Source organism: Schistocerca cancellata, chromosome 5 (assembly GCF_023864275.1).
Source record: "Schistocerca cancellata isolate TAMUIC-IGC-003103 chromosome 5, iqSchCanc2.1, whole genome shotgun sequence".
Classification (NCBI taxonomy): Eukaryota; Metazoa; Arthropoda; class Insecta; order Orthoptera; family Acrididae; genus Schistocerca; species Schistocerca cancellata.
Window position 1 is genome coordinate 15,069,448 of NC_064630.1, and position 22,102 is coordinate 15,091,549.

Below are 22,102 nucleotides of genomic sequence, written 5' to 3' on the forward strand. Positions count from 1 at the left end.
ATCTACGAAGGTAGATGATAATCTGAATGACACAAAACCAGTAGTCTTTAATGACACAGAAGAGTGCGAACAAATTAGGAAATTCAAACAAAATCAGAATCAAATTAATACGCAACACCAAAGAGAAATCCGGGAAGTACAAGATCAGCTGACACAGGTAATACAAGAATTACGTATTTCAGAGGACACTTGCGCCCCAATACGGGAAGAGGGACATAGAAATACGGAACAGGCACAAAATAATAACACAGGGCATTTCGGAAGTTATGAAAGAAATTGGCAATGTGCACCGAATTTTGAGATGGAACCGCCGACACGACGTAACAATGACCGACATGCGACTCGCCGACATGATGATTTTGACTATAAGCTGTTCATTACTACACGTAAATTCAAAACGTTTAAGAATTCTGGCAACGACATTCATCCACAAGTGTGGCTCCATCAATTCTCTCGTTGTTTTCCTCCCAACTGGTCATTAGAGCACAGATTAGAATTTATGTGTGGCTATTTAGAGAATGAACCAGCTGTAAGAATGCGATCGGTCATTCACAATTGTCACAGTGAAGGAGAATTTTACCATGCGTTCCTCTCAGCATATTGGTCTCAAGCTACACAAGACCGAGTAAAACATAGCATCATAATGATGAAGCATTTCGAAAAATATGAATTTTCCAGTCTTGTGAAATATTTTAAAGACATGTTGCACAAGAATCAGTACCTGTCAAATCCATACAGCCCCTCAGAGCTCATCCGCATTTGCTTAATCAAATTGCCTGAACATTTACGACATATTATTTTAGCAGGACGTTGCAAAGACGACGTTGAAGCTCTTCAGGGACTCTTACAAGAATTAGAAATTGACACTGACAATCGCGGAACGCGAAAACAGGAACACAACAATTACAGGTCACATCCGTCGCAATTCCGCGATGAAAAAAATAATAACTGGACGCGACAAGGCTATTCTCACAACACAAATCGTGACCGAAACAGACACCACCCGTATGACAACCGTTGGCAGAGTAGTAATAATTACAGGGAAAGATCACCTCTCTGCGGTAATGACTATCACAGAGATAACCATAGAAACAGACAATATGGCAACCAGAACTATTATTATCACGGGAGACAGAATAACTTCAGATGCAACGGTCCACCATGCAGTGATAATTCAGGGAGAAATTCTCCACCACTTAACCGACAAGAAAGAAACTACAGGAACTACCGACATGACGACAGACGATATAATCATAACGACAGACGTGAATTTCATCAGAACTGGCGGGATTCTAACAAGGCTGGGCCCTCTCGGCAAGGAGAATTTGTAGAAGTTGGGTCTACTAATCCCAGTAACGACGCGCGCCAACAAAGATACAGACAATGACTCGCACCACAGGCAGCCACGTGCGCCCGCTGGCTCAGGGAAAAATAACATAGACGCTAACCTTGAGAAAAATTCCAGTGTCCTTTACCGACATATACCACATGATAATTGTGTTCAGGTTGAAACTCTGTTTACTAGGAAGAGTAAAGGTTTACACCACATTTCACATGTAAAACCGTTTATTGAACGATAACCTGCTTTTTAAGTTTGTCTCTGCCATATAACTTTTCACTTTACGTTACCAGAATGCTTTGTCAGACTTAGAATCTGTTAACATGCAACAATGTTTGAAGTTAAATATCCAGTCTAGAACCTAGGGAACATTTTTAAACAGAAATTACGAATGCATTGTTATAGTGAACAGACGTCACAGTGTTATTGTGTGTGTACATTCTTGCTTGTTAGTTGCACGATTACGTAACGACTATAAGGCTTACATACTTAGAACATATACTGCTAATGAAATTTTATGCAACGTTTTGGTTTAGTTGAAAAGACATTCTTTATTTGAAGTACTTTCTGTGAGATTCAAGATGACTTAGTATTTGGTTTGTGTGACAGCTACACGATTTTATCACGACACTGCTAATGAGTGGCAATTTACAATGTTGCTTTTGCGGTGTTTCTGTTTTATATCTGCACAGTTTTTCTGTATTATTCTGGAAAGTAAAACATGTTTTAGTAGTAACTTTTGTGGTATAGCTACAATGAGACAGCCTCTTTTGTAGCACAACAATACGTTACAGCACAGTACTTTCTTCATCACAACAATAAGCGTAATAACTAAGATATCTATACGCAAAGCATTTCACTTTTGTTTATCATGAGGTAAGTACATTGACTTCTGCAGAACTTAGCTTTCGGAGGACAATAACTACGACACTTCCACAGAGATTATCTTACAGCAAGACGAACAGTTTAGCGCTACAGTACACGTATTTGAGTGATTAATTTTGTACTTAAAGTATTTATTTTTAAAGATATTTGAAGTACAATGATACAAAGGTTTTCCGTGATACATTTCATTCCATTGCTGTAATCTGTAACACCTGAGGGTATAATTACATTAATCCTCAGGGGGCTACACACTTACTTTGTGTATCATGTGTTTGGCAAGCACAAGGAGCCCTAGCTAATATGGTATTTGCTTATACAACTTTACACATCGGTACCATATTCCTCTAACACATAAATTACATAGCTATCTGATCATTTAACTGAGAGAGACAAACTTTTTTACTACGGCAGTGACAGATGTTTATGTAATTACACTGTTGGATAACTTCACACTTAAGAAATTGTATTTTGTCTGTACTTTGTGAACTTTTCATATTTTTTCAGACCCATTGTGATATTATGAGAACTTTGAATGATATATTTGGTATGGGATCAGGATTTTTAAAGTACGTTTGAGGTAGATGACGCTATTTAAATGAGCAGAGAATTTTTTTAGGTTTTGAAATTATTGCAGGAAGCTACGACGTTTTTGAGATTTGACTGAGGTGTTATGATGTTATTATTACGACGACAATGTGTATTATGCTGTTGAGGAATGTTTATTATGACATGTATTTATTATGATGCATTGTTGAAGATGTGTTGATGAATATGTATATGTGTAATAAGGTAAGGAATAAAGAGTAGTGGTTAGGGACTCTGACTTGTGAAAAAGGATGTTGGAAACCGAGAATCGTACTTTAAGAGTTATGAAATGTGTGTAAATGCGTGAATGTATCACAATGCAGGCGAAAATTTTTTGCACACTGTTATATTCATAGGATTTTGTTTCTACGCATTTGTAACGTAAATTTTCGACCTGTGGAATTTTCATATGAGACTGTCACTGTAGCGGAAACTGGTGTCGTAAATATTTCCGTAAGAAAGTTAAGTGACCAACTGCACGTAATGCGTCATGGGCACCCAGCTGTGTCAGACGCCTGGAGAAAAAGCCATTAGTGCGTGCCTTTTCAGAGGCACAGGTAGAAAAAAAAGGGAGGCCATTATCCTCGCTATTGACATTCCTCTGTAAAAAAGCATCGCAAAAAGACACGCTCAAACTTGAAAACATAATATGTTCATACTGTGGAGCTCTTAATTTATGATATTTACTAAAATGCTTAATGAAACAATGAGAAACATTTCACGGCTATTGTCTTGCTAGTTGAGAGAAATGCCATATGGCTTGCTTTATGTATTTATTTACTCATTTTGTTTAGAATCAAGTTTCTAGCTGCAGCAGCATTGGTTAAAATAAAATTTAATAGATGTACTAATATAAATATTTTATGCCTACAGATCCAGTAAATAATTTTATGATCTATTCAAAAAAACGAAGGAGCATAAAAAGACATTTCCCTTCACAGGAATTGCATATGGAATTTTCTTTTCAACTACTTGGTAATTTTTTTGGTAGAATAACTTCTTGTGGTGCACCACTTTAATTACATAGACATTAAGATGTGAATATACATTTCCCTTGTCTGCATTATTGTCTTTAGTGTAATGTTTTTTTTTTTTTTGCTTGAGCTATGTTATGTTTAGATATAAGTTATTTCATTTGCTGCTGCTGTTTGCCAGGCATAGTGTTACTGAATTTGACTTTGTGTTACTCTGCTAAGCCAGTCTACTACTGATTTATTTTTCTTGTTTGCTGCTCATTGCCTTATATTAGTTGTAATATTGTTGCTTACTTTGCCAATTTGAATTTTTTTGTCATTGCTGTTTGTGTTAATTGTTTTGTGCTGCTGCATTGCCTCGTCCCTTAGTTTAGCATCTGAGCTCAGTAGATTTAAGTTAGATTAAGAGGGGGTAGACTATATAAGAAACTAACTATGATGAATTGGAAGAAATGCATTGAGAAGCTAAAAGAAAATGGTGTGGCCAAAAAAAGAATTTTGAAAGAGGATATGAACAAAAAAAGTAGTGTTTAGGGACAACAGGTTTAGCTAGGATTTTCTTGGAAATAAATGTTGAGGTAAGATAATGGTAAATAAATAATGAGGTAAGAAATGTGTGAACAGAATACAGAAAGCATGCTTGGATAGAATTTTTTGGCTGGAGCAAATGTCGAAATAAGAGGAACGATCTATGGAATGAAGTTTTGGGTTGGACTGCAGTACCAAATGTTACACTGAAAACAAACCCTGTCCTTTCCTTTTGTGTTATCCCACTATGTGTTTGTGTACCCTTGTGTATTTGTTTTCTTCCTGTCTCTGTGTAGTTTCATAGAATTTTTTCTTCTTCTAATACTAAGCTACATTCACTATGATGAGGAATACTGTTATCTTCGAATATAATTGGCATTAATAATATGTTATTTACCTTGTAAAGATGTTTAGACATAATTTATTCTGTTTTGTTTTAATGCTCATGTGTGAAGTTGATGTTTCAATAATTATTCTGATCTTTCATATATTTACTTATTCATACTTATTGGATTCTACACAGAGTACGCGAAAGAACTTGCCCCCCTTCTAACAGCCGTGTACCGCAAGTCTCTAGAGGAACGGAAGGTTCCAAATGATTGGAAAAGAGCACAGGTAGTCCCAGTCTTCAAGAAGGGTCGTCGAGCAGATGCGCAAAACTATAGACCTATCTCTCTGACGTCGATCTGTTGTAGAATTTTAGAACATGTCTTTTGCTCGAGTATCATGTCGTTTTTGGAAACTCAGAATCTACTATGTAGGAATCAACATGGATTCCGGAAACAGCGATCGTGTGAAACCCAACTCGCTTTATTTGTTCATGAGACCCAGAAAATATTAGATACAGGCTCCCAGGTAGATACCATTTTCCTTGACTTCCGGAAGGCGTTCGATACAGTTCCGCACTGTCGCCTGATAAACAAAGTAAGAGCCTACGGAATATCAGACCAGCTGTGTGGCTGGATTGAAGAGTTTTTAGCAAACAGAACACAGCATGTTGTTCTCAATGGAGAGACATCTACAGACGTTAAAGTAACCTCTGGCGTGCCACAGGGGAGTGTTATGGGACCATTGCTTTTCACAATATATATAAATGACCTAGTAGATAGTGTCGGAAGTTCCATGCGGCTTTTCGCGGATGATGCTGTAATATACAAAGAAGTTGCAGCATTAGAAAACTGTAGCGAAATGCAGGAAGATCTGCAGCGGATAGGCACTTGGTGCAGGGAGTGGCAACTGACCCTTGACATAGACAAATGTAATGTATTGCGAATACATAGAAAGAAGGATCCTTTATTGTATGATTATATGATAGCGGAACAAACACTGGTAGCAGTTACTTCTGTAAAATATCTGGGAGTATGCGTGCGGAACGATTTGAAGTGGAATGATCATATAAAATTAATTGTTGGAAAGGCGGGTACCAGGTTGAGATTCATTGGGAGAGTCCTTAGAAAATGTAGTCCATCAACAAAGGAGGTGGCTTACAAAACACTCGTTCGACCTATACTTGAGTATTGCTCATCAGTGTGGGATCCGTACCAGATCGGGTTGACGGAGGAGATAGAGAAGATCCAAAGAAGAGCGGCGCGTTTCGTCACAGGGTTATTTGGTAACCGTGATAGCGTTACGGAGATGTTTAACAAACTCAAGTGGCAGACTCTGCAAGAGAGGCGCTCTGCATCGCGGTGTAGCTTGCTCGCCAGGTTTCGAGAGGGTGCGTTTCTGGATGAGGTATCGAATATATTGCTTCCCCCTACTTATACCTCCCGAGGAGATCACGAATGTAAAATTAGAGAGATTAGAGCGCGCACAGAGGCTTTCAGACAGTCGTTCTTCCCGCGAACCATACGCGACTGGAACAGGAAAGGGAGATAATGACAGTGGCACGTAAAGTGCCCTCCGCCACACACCGTTGGGTGGCTTGCGGAGTATAAATGTAGATGTAGATGTAGATGTCATAATTCCTGTAACACTGATGTATATGTCTGTTTCTATTCTGTTGTAAAGCCTGCACTACAAATGTTATCTGTATTGTTATGTTCTTTAATGATGTATTTTGTACCTTTGTTATTGTATTCTTATGTTATAAAATTGTAATTGACACCAGTTCATCAAATTAAGTAACTTGTAAGTTACATTTCACTGCACACGTTTCTGTTGGTTATATTATATGGACAATATGTGAGAAGTGGGGACTGATAGTGTTTGCACGTGTGTTAATAATTCAGCAAGGGACTGGATAACAGCATTGCTAGTTCTAAGGGCATTTCAAAAAAAAAAAATTGTGATTACACAAGTGGTGGTTTATGGACTTGCTCTATTATCCGCAAGACTCTTCGATGGTGATTGTGCACCTACAGTGGGTCTACTCTGTGATGACCTACCTACCAATATTCTTCAAAACTTCGACTGACTCTGCTGTGGGTTTGATCTGTTGTGGCCCATTACCTGTCTGCATGTCAAGAGTCAGCACTGTCTTTCCGTTGGAAGGACAACACTACTTCTTCAAGACTGCATGGAAATCCACTACTTCTGTGTGCAATTTCTTTTACTAATGCGACTTTGTGAAAAAAACTGTAATTACTATTATGATGAATGATCAGGACTATCTTTATGCACTGTGAAAAAATTTTAGCTTTTGACCAACATTGTATCAATAAGTGTGTGCATTTGATTTCTTTGTTATTGTAATTACGATTATGAAAAATTTTAACAAATATGTATTGCCCAGTGCCCAAAACAATTTGTATAATTTTTTGTGGGGAGCATGGAGGCTATGTAAGTAGGCTGTTTAGGTTCTTATATTGGTAACGCCGCCGCCACGTAGCGCTCTCTGTGTGAAAATCACTGTCTGTGCCTTGTGCAGTCTGTGGCTAGTTTGCATTGTTGTCTGCCATTGTAGTGTTGGGCAGCTGGATGTTAACAGCGCGTAGCGTTGCGCAGTTGGAGGTGAGCCGCCAGCAGTGGTGGATGTGGGGAGCGAAATGGCGGAGTTTTGAAATTTGTAAGACTGGATGTCATGAACTGCTGTATATATTATGACTTTTGATGAATATTAAGGTAAATACATTGTTTGTTCTCTATTAAAATCTTTCATTTGCTAACTATGCCTACTAGTAGTTAGTGCCTTCCGTAGTTTGAATCTTTTATTTAGCTGGCAGTTGTAGTGCTCGCTGTATTGCAGTAGTTCGAGTAACCAAGATTTTTGTGAGGTAAGCGATTTGTGAAACGCATAGGTTAATGTTAGTCAGGGCCATTCTTTTGTAGGGATTATTAAAAGTCAGATTGCGTTGCGCTAAAAATATTGTGTGTCAGTTTAAGCACAGTCGTGTATAATTGTTTTAAGGGGACGTTCCAACATCTAGCGTTTGCCAGTGCAGTTTGTTGACATTGACTATTTGTCATAACATACACTGAATGCGTGTCTTCCACAGCTTGACTTCCCAAATCAAGGAATAATGCAGCCACGACAGTTTACAGACTACAAGACGGGTAATGTAGTTACACTGGAACCTCGCGACCTATCGCTGTTTTATAAAATATCATTTTTTTTCGCCAAACGGCTCTGTGGGGGTAATGTCAGGATCTCCCACGACAGACAGCGAAACGTACATGTACTACAATACCGTACGAGAATGGCATACATGCCTAAATCGTGAAATACATTTGATAAAATCCGTCATGGTCGTTTGGGAAAAGTAGTCGTAAATACGATGTGATTGCGGCAGCAACCACACTGATGAAACACTGTTTTGTTTTTCTCTTTTACTTCTGGCCCGACACAGTTTCCATACAGCAGTCCCTAGTCGACTACTTAAGGCAAATGTTAACCTTTACCTTTCTGTCCTGAATCACGTGTGTGTGTGCAACTTAAACAATCTTACACCGCGGTAAATTGAACTTGAATAAAACCGCAAGCAGCTGTTAAATGGTGATTTATTCACGTTCCGTTTCTCTACTTAAAGCAGTATCTACAGGTGGCTCTACGTAGAAAGGAAAGCATCCTTATACTCTATATATTTAGGAAATTAATTAAAGACACCCAATAAAAGTAAACGTAAATAAACGTAGGGTCGCATTATAAGCACCTTTATTTAGCTTTACTTTTATTGGATTTCTTTAATTAATTTTGTAAATATGTAGATTACAAGGATGCTTCTCTTTCTATGCGGAACCACCTGCTTCAACGCAGCAAAACGTGTCGCGAATAAATCACAAATTAACAGCTGCTTGCAGTTTGATTCAGGTTCAATTCGCCATGAATTTCAACGGCTTTGGCTGCCCACATTATAAATTTGTATGTACCCCTGCATCAAACTGGAAGTCTACCCATCACTCCTATCGTTCAGTATTGTTGTATCGCTACGTCACAGTGGATATTATCAGTTCCTAGCCCAAGCAGTTGTTGATACGTTGATGGCCACACATCACTGCATTCAAAATGACTGTCGCCAATTTCGGTACCAAGATAAAATTCCAGAAGGCAGCAAAGTGAAGAGCCCTGGATTACTGTCTTATACATTTGCTGTCCGAAAAGTGTGACATAGTAGACACATCGGCTTATTAACGAAAGTACGATCATACCGGGTATCTACCGAAATTTGTGACAGGATAGAGGATTTTTTGGTTGGGTGAAAGAAGCAGCATGTTATCTTGGATGAAGAGTTACTGACAAGTGTAGAAATAACTTGAGACGTGTGGGTTGGGACCCTTCCTGCTCACGTTCTATATTAATAACCTGTCAGAAAATATTAATTTCATATTATTTGAGTGATCAGCATTGAAATTCATTGCCAGGACAGAAAATGTTGAGCATCTATGTACAAAGTTCGGAAGCATTGTACAAAATGCATTGACAAGTATTTTGTGCCGAACAAAGTTGTGAGGGATGGGAAAGATGCGCCGTGATTAGACAGCCGTGTTAAAGAAAGCTACTACGACAGCAAAGAGAGCTTCACTGCATATTCAAACGTAGCCAAAGACGAACAGACAGACAAAAATGCACGTAACAAAAATTAGCGTTTAGCGTAAGAAGAGCTACGCGAGAAGTGTTCAACGAAGCCGAAAGTAAAATTCTATCTACCGACTTTACAGATAATCTCAAGAAGTTTTGGTCTTATATTAACCCAGCAAATGGATCGACTCCATCTGTTCAGACACTCTGTGACTATGATAGAGTCGAGGCGAAAGATGACAGAGAAGAGTCAGGAATACTAAATGCAGTTTCCCGAAATTATTTCGCTAATAACGTAGAAAATTTGCTTGGCGGGTATCATGAAAAATACTGGCCTCTAATCTTATTTACTGGCCAACGTAAATGAAGAAAGATATGTATGTGAATTTAACGTTTATGTGGCTTCCTTCTGTTTGTTTATGTAAAAGTTTGTACAAAATGTATTGTAGAGGAAAGTAAAGTACAAAAATCCCGCAAGTTGCTGATTAACTAAATGAAAATATTCAGACAAAAAAAAAAAATTTTCATGCTACATTAATGAAGTTTCCTTTACAATATTAAGCATTCTCATAAACATAGTATCTTCGACAACTGAGTTTCTAGATCTTTGTTACCTTAACCTGTGCGGTAATAAAAGAAAGTTTATATGTCAATATTTCGTAAAGTTCAGTTTTAAAACGAAATCAGTTTAACGCCACATTAAGATACGATATGACATACCATATTAAACCAAAATATAAACCAAAATTTACGAAATTTAGAATAATGGAATCAGAGACACTAGTTGTTCAGATATCATTTGAAATACGACACACGATCTTTACGCGTATGACGCGTAATTTTCTTTTGCTTTTTATGGGGCCGATAAAAGGTCACAATTAATCAAAATTGGAGATGGATCAGTTTTAATTCATATTCCTATAGCCGTTCTAGCACAACAACACGATACTATCAACGACTGTAAAGACCAATTTGTGAGGTAACAGGCGAGTTGTAGCGCCCTGGAAATATTCTAAGTTCGGAGTTGGTGAGGCTGCGCGGCGTTCTCTTAGCAGCAACCACGTGGTGCCAAACGTTAGCTCAGCATGAGGGGCGGCCCCAGCACGTGGTCCAGCCACGTGGCTTGGAATTCCGTGGTGACGCTGTGTCGATGAAGGAGACACGCCGGCAGTGTCAAAGATGGCGGACTTTGTGAAACCATCATGGCAGACATTCACAGTTCATATAGAAGTAAATAGTAGCCAGATCAATCATGATTTCTCAGTGATATCTCAAAAATAAACATGCACATTACTATTATTTGCACAACGATTCTGATGGTGTAATCAGATTTTCAGTATCTTTGTTAGTTTAAAGTTTAGTATTGACGGTAAATTATACAAGTAACGCCCAGCAACGAATTTCCAAAATCCAAACGCTTCATCCGATTTCGTCTATCGATGTGTCTTTAGAAAGCTATTAGTTTAAACCTCAATTGTTATAAATTACAAGCATGTAACTTGAATAGTATATGGGTTATTGGAGGTGAAATTGGCTGATTACTATAGATGCGTCAGGCCATAAGTACTCCACAGTTACACGAAAAAATAAATATATTCTTTCATCTATGTCTTTGTTTCTATCCGATATATACTGCTCATGAAGAAATTGTTCTAATATTTACCGTGTTTTAGAAAGTACAGAGACATTAGGCTACTGGCCTACTTTTGCTTGCTATTCCTTTGATAAACGTTTATTTAATTTGTTTATGTAATTAATAATGTATGTTAGAGCGTGTTTATGGTCCAGCCGTACAAATATCTATTTAATTTCAAGTTATTTAAATGTAAATCCAGTATTTAGGATGTTTTTCAAAATGTTTTTGAGTGTGCGTTGTCTTGGAGACATGACGGGAGCGCTATCGCCAATCACAGCGTTCGTTACTAAGGGTGGCGACTACCGAAGTGAATGGGGGGGGGGGGGGGGAGTACGGCACTGGACACGGGAAGTGCTGGACGCGACGACGCAAGGGATCCACAGTCGCGAGAGGGAGAGTGTGAAGCGGTTTGAGCGTGGTTGCGGCAGATAGAAACACTTCGTAGTGCTGACTTGTGCACTTTTGAGATTTCCGTGGCTTCTACAGTGAAGACGTAGTGTGCGTTTACAAGCGAATATCTCGCGAGCTGTGTTGTTGTCCATAACTAATCACGTAAAGTAGGAATCTATTGTTTCCCTGTTATTCAACTTACATTTTATTTAACTGCTGGACCATCGACACTAGCAAGTGTTTAGCAGAAATATACCGCATTGTCAAAAGTACTCTACTATCGTACTCATAATTTAAAGTCGTTAACATAGTACCGGCAGATTTTACTTAATTGCAATCTTTCATTTATAACCGTCTATATTACGTTCAAAATTCGCAATTGCCGAGTGATAGGAACCTTCGACCTTTCGATTCATGTGCATATTCATATTGTGTACTGTACATTCAGCAGTATTTGGCTTGTAATGCGGCAACTACAGGGTGTTTCAAAAATGACCGGTATATTTGAAACGGCAATAAAAACTAAACGAGCAGCGATAGAAATACACCGTTTGTTGCAATATGCTTGGGACAACAGTACATTTTCAGGCGGACAAACTTTCGAAATTACAGTAGTTACAATTTTCAACAACAGATGGCGCTGCAAGTGATGTGAAAGATATAGAAGACAACGCAGTCTGTGGGTGCGCCATTCTGTACGTCGTCTTTCTGCTGTAAGCGTGTGCTGTTCACAACGTGTAAGTGTGCTGTGGACAACATCGTTTATTCCTTAGAACAGAGGATTTTTCTGGTGTTGGAATTCCACCGCCTAGAACACACTGTTGTTGCAACAAGACGAAGTTTTCAACGGAGGTTTAATGTAACCAAAGGACCGAAAAGCGATACAATAAAGGATCTGTTTGAAAAATTTCAACGGACTGGGAACGTGACGGACGAACGTGCTGGAAAGGTAGGGCGACCGCGTACGGCAACCACAGAGGGCAACGGGCAGCTAGTGCAGCAGGTGATCCAACAGCGGCCTCGGGTTTCCGTTCACCGTGTTGCAGCTGCGGTCCAAGTGACGCCAACGTCCACGTATCGTCTCATGCGCCAGAGTTTACACCTATATCCATACAAAATTCAAACGCGGCAACCCCTCAGCGCCGCTACCATTGCTGCACGAGAGACATTCGCTAACAATATAGTGCACAGGATTGATGACGGCGATATGCATGTGGGCAGCATTTGGTTTACTGACGAAGCTTATTTTTACCTGGACGGCTTCGTCAATAAACAGAACTGGTGCATATGGGGAACCGAAAAGCCCCATGTTGCAGTCCCATCGTCCCTGCATCCTCAAAAAGTACTGGTCTGGGCCGCCATTTCTTCCAAAGGAGTCATTGGCCCATTTTTCAGATCCGAAACGATTACTGCATCACGCTATCTGGACATTTTTCGTGAATTTGTGGCGGTACAAACTGACTTAGACGACACTGCGAACACCTCGTGGTTTATGCAAGATGGTGCCCGGCCACATCGCACGGCCGACGTCTTTAATTTCCTGAATCAATATTTCGATGATCGTGTGATTGCTTTGGGCTATCCGAAACATACAGGAGGCGGCGTGGATTGGCCTCCCTATTCGCCAGACATGAACCCCTGTGACTTCTTTCTGTGGGGACACTTGAAAGACCAGGTGTACTGCCAGAATCCAGAAACAATTGAACAGCTGAAGCAGTACATCTCATCTGCATGTGAAGCCATTCCGCCAGACACGTTGTCAAAGGTTTCGGGTAATTTCATTCAGAGACTACGCCATATTATTGCTGCGCATGGTGGATATGTGGAAAATATCGTACTATAGAGTTTCCCAGACCGCAGCGCCATCTGTTGTTGAAAATTGTAACTACTGTAATTTCGAAAGTTTGTCTGCCTGAAAATGTACTGTTGTCCCAAGCATACCGGTCTTTTTTGAGACACCCTGTATATTTTCTTTAACTGCTGGACCATCGGCACTAGTAAGTGTTTAGCAGAAATATACCGCATTGTCAAAAGTACTTCAACTATCGTACTAATCATTTAAAGTCGCTGAGATAGTACCTGCAGATTTTATTTAATTGCAATCTTTCATTTATAACTGTCTATATTACGTTCAAAATTCGCAATTGCCGAGTGATAGGAACCTTCGACCATTCGATTCATGTGTATATTCACATTGTGTACTGTACATTCAGCAGTATTTGGTTTGTGATGCGGCAACTACGTATCCCAGCCCCTAGACAACGAAACCAGCCAAAACTTTTAATATTTCAACTCTGAGTCTGTGGGTGCGTAGTTGGAGGCCACCACACCATTTCATTTTATTTGAAAGCCCGCAAGTTGTTTCTACCGGTAGATGGTTTATACCCCAAAAATACAACAACTGTGTACTATTACGTCGGAAAATCTTACGTGGTTGTGCCAGGGCTCACAACGGACCAGTACATAATCTGACGACAGGTCTGCCATGGTAGTAAATAAATTAACTAACACGGTAGATTAGAACACAAACTGCTTTCCGGAAAAGATCGTAAATAAACTGGCAGTCTTCCTTGAAAAAAAAATATATAGTGGTAAATAGTAAGTAGATTGTATGTAAGATACCGCATGTTAGTAAGTAGAGAACTCAATTATATGTACAAAAGGGACCTTTATTAAAGGAAAGGATGTGGGGAAAACAGAGCAGAGCTGATCTTCCCGAAAAACGTCACCAGCTGGTGAGCCTCAGTGACTTCACGACAGCGCATGTGCTGCGAATATACGAGTAGCATGGGGCCAATACGTCAAATCGAGTAACGAACTCGAGCCAAGTGATTTATTTTACGTGTCCAGACATAAAATTAGTGCTATGCTAGCAGAACATTAATAACTTACGGAGATTAATTACAGACAATGAATCCATTTCAGAGAAATTTAATAAAGTAAAAAAAAAGTGACTACAATAAAAATAACTGCAAAAAGGTGGGAAGTGAAGGAGATGGGATCTGCATAAACTGACTAAACAAGAGGTTGTACAGAGTTTCAGGGAGAGCGTAAGGGAACAATTGACAGGAATGGGGGAAAGAAATACAGTAGAAGAAGAATGGATAGCTTTGAGGGATGATGTAGTGAAGGCAGCAGAGGATCAAGTAGGTAAAAAGACGAGGGCTAGTAGAAATCCTTGGGTAACAGAAGAAATATTGAATTTAATCGATGAAAGGAGAAAATATAAAAACGCAGTAAATGAAGCAGGCAAAAAGGAATACAAACGTCTCAAAAATGAGATCGACAGGAAGTGCAAAATGGCTAAGCAGGGATGGCTAGAGGATAAATGTAAGGATGTAGAGGCTTATCTCACTAGGGGTAAGATAGATACTGCCTACAGGAAAATTAAAGAGACCTTTGGAGAAAAGAGAACCACTTGTATGAGTATTAAGAGCTCAGATGGAAACCCAGTTCTAAGCAAAGAAGGGAAAGCAGAAAGGTGGAAGGAGTATATAGAGGATCTATACAAGGGCGATGTACTTGAGGACAATATTCTGGAAATGGAAGAGGACATAGATGAAGATGAAATGGGAGATACGATACTGCGTGAAGATTTGACAGAGCACTGGAAGACCTGAGTCGAAACAAGGCCCCCGGAGTAGACAACATTCCATTAGAACTACTGACGGCCTTGGGAGAGCCAGTCCTGACAAAACTCTACCATTTGGTGAGCAAGATGTATGAGACAGGCGAAGTACCCTCAGACTTCAAGAAGAATATAATAATTCCAATCCCAAAGAAAGCAGGTGTTGACAGATGTTGACAGGTGTGAAAATTACCGAACTATCAGTTTAGTAAGTCACGGCTGCAAAATACTAACACGAATTCTTTGCAGACGAATGGAAAAACTAGTAGAAGCCGACCTGGGGGAAGATCAGTTTGGATTCCGTAGAAATATTGGAACACGTGAGGCAATACTGACCCTACGACTTATCTTAGAAGCTAGATTAAGGAAAGGCAAACCTATGTTTCTAGCATTTGTAAACTTAGAGAAAGCTATTGACAATGTTGACTGGAATACTCTCTTTCAAATTCTGAAGGTGACAGGGGTTAAATATAGGGAGCGAAAGGCTATTTACAATTTGTATAGAAACGAAATGGCAGTTATAAGAGTTGAGGGGCATGAAAGAGAAGCAGTGGTTGGGAAGGGAGTGAGACAGGGTTGTAGTCTCTCCCCAATGTTATTCAATCTGTATATTGAACAAGCAGTGAAGAAAACAAAAGAAAAATTCGGATTAGGTATTAAAATCCATGGAGAAGAAATAAAAACTTTGAGGTTCGCCGATGACATTGTAATTCTGTCAGAGACAGCAAAGGACTTGGAAGAACAGTTGAATGGAATGGATAGTGTCTTGAAAGGAGGATATAAGATGAACATCAACAAAAGCAAAACGAGGATAATGGAATGTAGTCGAATTAAGTCGGGTGATGTTGAGGGTATTAGATTAGGAAATGAGACACTTAAAGTAGTAAAGAAGTTTTGCTATTTGGGGAGCAAAATAACTGATGATGGTCGAAGTAGAGAGGATATAAAATGTAGACTGGCAATGGCAAGGAAAGCGTTTCTGAAGAAGAGAAATTTGTTAACATCGAGTATAGATTTAAGTGTCAGGAAGTCATTTCTGAAAGTATTTGTATGGAGTGTAGCCATGTATGGAAGTGAAACATGGACGATAAATAGCTTAGTCAAGAAGAGAATAGAAGCTTTCGAAATGTGGTGCTACAGAAGAATGCTGAAGATTAGATTGGTAGATCACATAACTAATGAGGAGGTGTTGAATAGGATTGGGGAGAAGAGAAGTGTGTGGCACAACTTGACTAGAAGAAGGGATCGGTTGGTAGGACATGTTCTGATGCATCAAGGGATCACCAATTTAGTATTGGAGGGCAGCGTGGAGGGTAAATATCGTAGAGGCAGACCGAGAGATGAATACACTAAGCAGATTCAGAAGGATGTAGGTTGCAGTAGGTACTGGGAGATGAAGAAGCTTGCACAGGATAGAGTAGCATGGAGAGTTGCATCAAACCAGTCTCAGGACTGAAGACCACAACAACAACAACATATGTGTGCAACAAGTATTTATGAAATACAGATAGGAAGATAATGAAAAACAAACGAATAAACAAACAACAAGATAATTCTCTTCACATTCTGCGGAGAGCCCAGTATTCGGGGGTTTTGACCGCTGTTTTGTTGGCTGCAGCAAGGTCACCAGTAGCACGGGTATCCGGAAGGTTCCTGCAGACCAGCACATGTTGGTATCCCTGCAGTTCACCACGATGGTAGATTTTATCAGCACTATGGATGACCCATTTTCTGAGGTTGGCTTTGCAACGTGATGCCCCAGTTCTTCTCTGTCCCGCAAAATAGGTGTGACCCTCTGGCCGGTTCCCGTCTGACATTCGCTCGGTGTGCCTCAGGTAATGACCCTCGCCAAAGCTTCGCACGGCGAGTTCCGGGAGATGAAGGGACTGCTGTAGTTGTCTACTTGAAGCTCTTTCTCTGTCTGAGTCTTGGTCGTTGGGTCTCGCATCCAAGCAGGTGACCTTTGTGATCAATTTCCCGTTTCTTCTTCTCCACTTCTGCTTTTCTGCGAATACCTGGTGATGCTGTGCCCATAATTTGGTACAGTTTACTGACGGACATCCTGTCACAACGCGTCCAGTCTCGTTCTAGGCGGTATCAGGCTGTTCGGAATGTGCCGACTTTTGCCACATGATGCAGAATATTCCGTTGCCGAGAAACAGAGTGGTAGGGCAGATGTTGGAAGCACCTTTGGTTGAGCGCCCCCAGTAGTTCCTATAAATTTACAAATGATCATATCCCTTGCAGATTCTTTGAGATTTACTTCTTCGCAGTGGGCTTTGAATGCAAGGGAGCGGTCCATCTTTACCCCGAGGTATAAGGGAGTGTCACAGTGAAATAGTTGTTCTCGTCCCCAAGTTATCTTCGTTTTCTTTTAGCTTCCCTATTTCTTAATTGGAATCTACAAACTTGGGTCGTTCCGGGATTTGGCTCCAGACGGTTAGTATCAAAGTACTTGGCCAGCTCTTAAAGACCTCCTCTCAGCTTCATCTACACCTTCTCAACAACTTATTAGCAGTTGCTGTATCGTCAGCATAAATAAATGCTGTTGTTCCAGGGCTAATTGGTTGGTCATTTTTGTAGACGTTACAGAACATCACGGACATTATATTCCATGAAGGAGACCATTTTTCTGAATCCTCCATCAACTTTCCTTATTCTGCTGTGTGATATAGTATCTTCTGTTTTCGAGCAAACATTGGATGAACTGTGCTTAACGATAATCCTTTGTGGCTGAACAAACTGTCCTCACCGGCTTTTTATGGTTGTTATCATAAGCTGCTGTGAGGTCAATGAAAGACACACCTGTGACTTGACGTCTTTCACAACCATCCTCAACGCGCTGGATCAAATCGTGGATTGTCCATAATAGGACCTTCCCGGACGAAAGCCCGACTGCTCTTTTATGATGCTTTTGTCGGCGTACTCTGATATTTACTTTAGAATCAACCTTTCCCGGACCTCATACAAATGACAGAGAAGTGAATGTGGACGAAAGTTTTTTGGTTTGAAACGCAGTCAGACTTTGCCCTCACAACTGTTTCAACAGAACAAATAACAGGTCGAGGCTGCATGAGTGGGACTGGCTCGCAATATTCTTCTTTACTTGTTGGGTAACATGTTCAATGACAAAAATGTTATCTGGGTTATATCCACGATCCCATCTGGCACTGTTGAAGGTATGGCGTCTTCAGGTCATGGATTAACAAATGGTTCAAATGGCTCTGAGAACAATGGGACTTAACATCTGAGGTCATCAGTCCCCTAGAACTTAGAACTACTTAAACCTAACCAACCTAAGGACGTCACACACTTCCATGGCCGATGCAGTATTCGAACCTGCGACCGTAGCGGTCGCGCGGTTCCAGACTGACGTGGATTAACACCACTCCGTCTTTTCAACCCAGTCTTCAAGATCTTCTCCATTTTTATCGGTTCCCCTGTAGCCCCATAACGTACCGTGGCCGTTGAAGTCACCAATTACTGGCTCAGTTGACTGTGACTGGAAGTTAGGTGGTTCCTTGAAGCTGAAGGTAAATGACTTATGTACGGGTGTCACTGTTCACGACTGGAACCCAACCGTCAGGATCTCTGGGTCGTTATCTAATGTTGAAACTGCTGAAATGATGAACCATCCATTAAATTTCGGGCATGCAGCCGCGCAAATAAAATTGTGACTCACTCTGAGGATGGCCGGACGATACGCGGCCGAAATATCAGTGGAGGAAATTTTATATGAACGGCTGCATGCCCGAAATTTAATGGATTGCTGAAATGACGTTTAGGCTCCACTACCATAAGTTGTGTTTGGTCTTTCAGTGATGAGATTTATCCCATTAATTTCGGCCTTCGATCGTCTGGACCTCTATCGGCATCTTGGATTCACAGAAAATTACTGATTGTTTACATATGTGAGACAAGAAGACTTATTTTTCGGATGGAATACCGTCAATGTTAACTGATACTATTCTAAGGAATGGGTTTGAAAAAAGCGGACGTCCGTCTTAGTCCTGGTGGTAGAAGGATTTGCTGCTAGGGTTCCTCCTAACGTTTCCCGTATTACGACCAATCATCTGAAATCTCATTTTACTCATTGAAAATAATATTTGATGCACGATCTTCGTGGGCGCTCCTTCCTCGTTCACATTAAATGCGATTACGGGCAACCATCAGCTGTGAAATGGAGTGACGACAACCAAATTTCGTGCCGGACCAGGACTCGAACCCAGTTTTCCCATTTAATTCGAGCTGTTGTCTTAACCACTTTGACTTCTGAGCGCAACTCATATGTCATATGTCTCGTCTTTCACCCGTCACAATTTGCATTTCTACATATCATATTGCAATGCCCGTGTTATTAAGAAGTACTGTGCAATGTTCCTTCGGACATCTGAAATTGGCGATCTGTCAGGTGACGGCCACTTCCATTTTATGAAAGGTAGAAGCAGAAAAGAGGCAGTTCTGACACTGTGCTTCATAATGCAAGCAAGATAAAAGAAAAACTAAGACCTCTTAGGACTCGTCGACATAAAAATTCGATCTGCAACGTGAACTGCGCAGCATATTTGAAATCCTCAGAAACATAGATGTAAACTGTTTGGTAAGGTGGGTAATGTGGTGTCGCAGCCAGACACCACACTTGCAAGGTGGTAGCTTTTAAATCGGCCGCGGTCCGCTAGTATACGTCGGACCCGCAGCGGCAGACACTTGCTTTTGCTCCCGGCGACGTTGTATACTATCGCCACTATCGAGGTTCACGGCGTTGGCTCGCAGGGCGCATTCTTCGCTGCCTCGGCCGCGCTGTGTATCTGGTTTTGGGGGCCTCTGGTGAGGTGCGTCGGCATCTCAATCAGCTGCGCCTCTGTCGTCGCACGGGATCCGCCGCTTCCCGTCTGCTTTCAGCGACGGTGCCGTCCGGTCAGCGCCCTGAGGACCCATCTACTGGCTCGCCTCATCCCCAGGTGTTACCGACGCTGCCTTCCATTTTGCCCCATGGCGACGCGCCGCCGCCGCCGCCGCCGCCGCCTGTTCTCTCGCCGGCGCCGCCCGCAGTGGATGCGTCGCTGCAACCGCCGGGCGTCTCCCTGGGTCACGCGCTGCCGATCGCTTCCCGTGACCAGTTGTCCTTCGCCATGGAACTCTTGCCCGCTCCGGACCATCTGTCGTCTTCGCCAGTCGGGTGCTCCGACTCGATGGAGGTCGACCCTTCGGCCCCTCCTGACTATCTACGGGCGCTTACACCGCATGTTGGCGTGCACCCTGGACTAGGTTTCCAGGCGTTTCCTAGCTCCCCTCGGACCGAATGGCCGGGTGCGGGTGGCACAGCCTCGCCTGTTGTTAGGCTCCCCACCTCGTAGCATACGTCAACATGGGGTCCTCCCCACGGCGGGCGGAAGCCTTATAACACAACCGTTAGCCAATTTCCGGGGGAGGAATGTGGTGTCACAGCCAGATACCACACTTGCTAGGTGGTAGCTTTTAAATCGGCCGCGGTCCGCTAGTATACGTCGGACCCGCGTGTCGCCACTGTCAGTGATTGCAGACCGAGCGCCGCCACACGGCAGGTCTAGTGAGACGTCTTAGCACTCGCTCAGTTGGACAGCCGACTTTGCTAGCGATGCTACATTGACAAATACGCTCTCATTTGCCGAGACGATAGTTAGCATAGCCTTCAGCTACGTCATTTGCTACGACCTAGCAAGGCGCCATTTATCCTTTGCTATGTATCTGATGAAGCATGAACCATCTGTCCGATGTACACCAATTATGGAATAAAGTTAAGTATTACTTCAACTACGTACTTTATTTGCTGCTATAATTTCCGTTAACTGTTCCACGTTAACTGTTCCAGACCTCACGCCAGTCTGCGTGAGCTTGCACACGTGCATTTCGGCCTCCTCTAGTAACACAGTGTTGGCTCTTCTGCCAACACTACAGGTAATATACAGTATGTATAAGAATCAAGAAGCAAGCGTTCGAATTAAAAGGGTGTAGGACAAAAATGCAGTTTCTCTCCCCTATGTTCGATCTATACATCGAAGAAACAGTGCCCGAAATAAAGAAAAACTCATATTAAGGAGTGAGATTAAAATTATGGGTGAAAAATATCAATGATAAGATGACTCTGTATGATATTTTCACTCTGCAGCGGAGTGTGCGCTGATATGAAACTTCCTGGCAGATTAAAACTGTGTGCCGGACCGAGATTCGAACTCGGGACCTTTGCCTTTCGCGGGCAAGTGCTCTACCAGCTTCTTCTTCTTCTTTTTTTTTTGCATTTTCTTCGTTTTTGATCATTGTGTTTGGTCGTTGCGGACGTCGCAAGACATCCTGTTCAAGTTCGGTGGTTGATCCTTCCACTCAGTTCTTTATTACATCGGCCAACGGGCTCTCTGACCGAACACGCTGAGCTACCGTGCCGGCGACCAACCGAGCTACCCAAGCGCGACTCACGCCCCGTCCTCACACCTTTACTTCTGCCAGTACTTCGTGCTTGGGTAGCTCAGTTGGTAGAGCACTTGCCCGCGAAAGGCAAAGGTCCCGAGTTCGACTCTCGGTCCGGCACACAGTTTTAATCTGCCAGGAAGTTTCATAAGATGACACTGTTAGCTTCAGTGAAAGTGAGGAAGAACTACAGTATATGTTGAATGGAATGAACAGTCTAATGAGAATATGGATTGAGAGCAAACCGACGAAGTACCAGAGTAATGAGGGGGAGCGGAAAGGAGATTACTGACAAACTTAACATCAAAATCGGGCAGCACTGAGAAGAAAAAGTGAACGAAATCTGCTACCTTGAAAGCAAGATTACGTAAGGCTGACGAATCAAGGAGAACATGAAAAGCAGACTAGCACACGCAAAGAGGGCATTTCTGGCCAAAAGAAGTCTACTAGTATCAAATATTGGTCTTAACTTGAGAACTAAATTTCTCAGAACGTACGATTGGAGCACAGCATTGTATAGTAGTGAATCACAGAGTGTGAGAGAACCGGAAAAGGAGGAAGTCGAAGCGTCCGAGATGAGGTGCCAAGGAGGACTGCTGATAATTAGATACGGAAAAGTTTGACACACGTTCGAAATATACAGCATTTTATTGTATGTATTGTATGTTAACCGGGGACCTAGAAACGACGGAGAGGCTCCGTTCCCGCCGCAGTGGTCCACAGCCCCACGACGACT